Consider the following 2,616-nt stretch of genomic DNA (forward strand, 5'->3'; position numbering starts at 1 on the left):
CTGTTTATTTTAGTTAGCATCTCATCTAACCTTTTTTCTAGGTTCCTAGTTTCTTTGCATTGGCTTAGCACATGTTCTTTTAGCTCTGAGAAATTTGTTGTTACCCACCTTCTGAAGCCTGTTTCTGTCAATTCATTGGACTCATTCTCCATCCATCTTTGATCCCTAGCTGGTGAGGAGTTGTGATCCTTTGGAGGAGGAGAGGCGTTCTGGTTTTTGGTGTTTTCATCCTTTCTGCACTCATTTCTTCCCATCTTAGTGGCTTTATTTACCTATGGTCTTTGTAGTTGGTGACTTTCGGATAAGGTCTCCAAGTAGACATCCTTTTTGTTGAGGTTGAAGCTATTTCTTTCTGTTTCTTAGTTTTCCTTCTAACAGTCAGGCCCCTCTGCTGCAGGACTGCTGGAGGTCCACTGCAGACCCTGCTTGCCTGAGGATCACCCACGGACGCTGCAGAACAGTAAAGGTTGCTGCCACTTTCTTCTTCTATTATATTCATCCTGGAAAAATACCCGCCAGATGTCAGCCTGAGCTCTCCTTTATGAGATGTCTCTTTGGGTATACTGGGGTCAGGGAGCTGCTTGAGGAGACAGTCTGTCCTTTATAGGAGCTCAAGTGCTGTGCTGGGAGCTCTGTTTTTCTGTGCAGAGCTGCTGAGCAGGTAACTTTAAGTCTGCTGTAGTGGAACTCATAACCACCTCTTTTCCCAGGTGCTCTGTCCTAGGCAAGTTGGCTTATTTATAAGTTCCTGATGTGCTGCTGCCTTTTTTCAGAGATGCCCTGCCCCACACAGAGTAGTCTAGTCATAGTCTGCCAGAATAGGCGTTGCTGAGCTGCCATGGGCTCTGCCCAGCTGACATGTGAACTTCCTTGGTAATGGCAGACTGCCTTGGTAATGGCAGATCACCTTGGTAATGGAGGACTGCGTTAGTAGTGGTGGATGCCCTTGCCTCCACTGAGCTGGATCATCCCGGGTCCAGCTGTGCTTGCGTTGAAACTCTTGTTTCAGATTGCTTGTTTGGTTGGGGTGGCACCTGCAGAGCCAGACTGCCTGGTTCCCTGTCTCAGCCCTCTCCCTTTCAGTTGAATGGGTAGCTCTGTCTCCCAGGCGTTCCAGATGCCAGTTGAAATGGCTGCCCAGATTTGTGTGAGTTTGTGTGCCAACCCACAGCACCAGCTGTGCTGAAAACTCATGGCGCAATTTGGCCTGGGAATCTCCTGGTCTGTGGGCAGTGAAAACTTGTTTGGAGATGCAGTGAGCGCTCACTCTCTGAGTTCTCTTGCTGGGAATTGCACTCTGGAGCTGTTCCTATTTGGCCGTCTTGGATCCTCTCTCTCTTTTTGTTTTTTTTGAGACAGAGTCTCACTCAGTCACCCTGGCTGGAGTACATCTTGGCTCACTGCAACCTCTGCCTCTCAGGTTCAGGCGATTCTTCTGCCCCGGCCTTCTGAATAGCTGGGACTACAGGCACAAGTCACCATGCCCAGCTAATTTTTGTATTTTTAGTAGAGATGAGTTTTCACCATATTGGCCAGTCTGGTCTCAATCTCTTGCCCTCCTGACCCACCTGCCTTGACCTTCCAGAGTGCTGGGATTACAGGAGTAAGCCATCATGCCCAGCCTCTAATCACAATCTTTAGTAGTTTCTCTCTCTCTCTCTCTCTCTCTCTCTCTCTCTCTCTATACTTATCCCTGAAAGTGGTAACCAGCAACTTACACAGCTACACTTAGTAGAAATTATAACTAAAACTTCTCATATTTGATTAAAGAACTACATTAATAGAGAAACAATAGAATGTACATGTGTGCTATAATGTCACATAAGTGACAGTTGGGAATATGTAATTAAGAGTAATCAAGTTTATTCATCTCTTCATTGCTCAACTGCAGGATCTTGTTACCTGATTCTTTGCCTATTCTTCCTTCAGGTTACTGGGCACCTGATTACTCTCTGTGCCAGAAGCACTGCCATCATCCTGGAAGAAATTATTTTTACCTTTTGCAACCACAGATTTCAGATTCACTAAATCATCACGCCATAAAATCCCACATCCCATTCCTTTAACGTCCTACACCCATGACTCTATCCTGAAGCTTGTCAGCTGAAAGTTCTGTACTTCTGAATGCTGTTCTAGTAACTAGAGAAAACAGTTTAATTTTTGACTGTGATAATGACTTTTTTTTTTACATCTTTTAGAGGTATATCAAAATATTTACAGGTGAAATGGTATGTCAGGTATTTTACTTTGACACATGTGGATGCAGCAACTATAATTTCTTCTGGATGAAAGGACTGAGTGGGTGGTAAGTAAAGAATAAAAGATTTCAGCGATGTGGTAACTGTTCAACCTGTTGCTGAGTACAGGGACTCATTCCTTTTTTTGTATATGTATGGAGTTTTCCATGCTTAAAATGTTTTGTAAAGCACTTTAATATCTTCCAATCATTTCTCTCACTAAACCTTCCAAGCCCTCGATGTCTCCACTGTCCTGCAGTCTACTGACCCATCTGAATGCTACATTTTCTTCCTTTACTTTAGTCACCATTTTCACTGCTTTTTCCTTTCCTATACCCTTCCCTCTGAACTACTTAAGCAAAATCACAAAATATTCAAC

The sequence above is a fragment of the Cebus imitator genome, unplaced genomic scaffold (assembly GCF_001604975.1).
Source record: "Cebus imitator isolate Cc_AM_T3 unplaced genomic scaffold, Cebus_imitator-1.0 Scaffold40, whole genome shotgun sequence".
NCBI lineage: Eukaryota > Metazoa > Chordata > Mammalia > Primates > Cebidae > Cebus > Cebus imitator.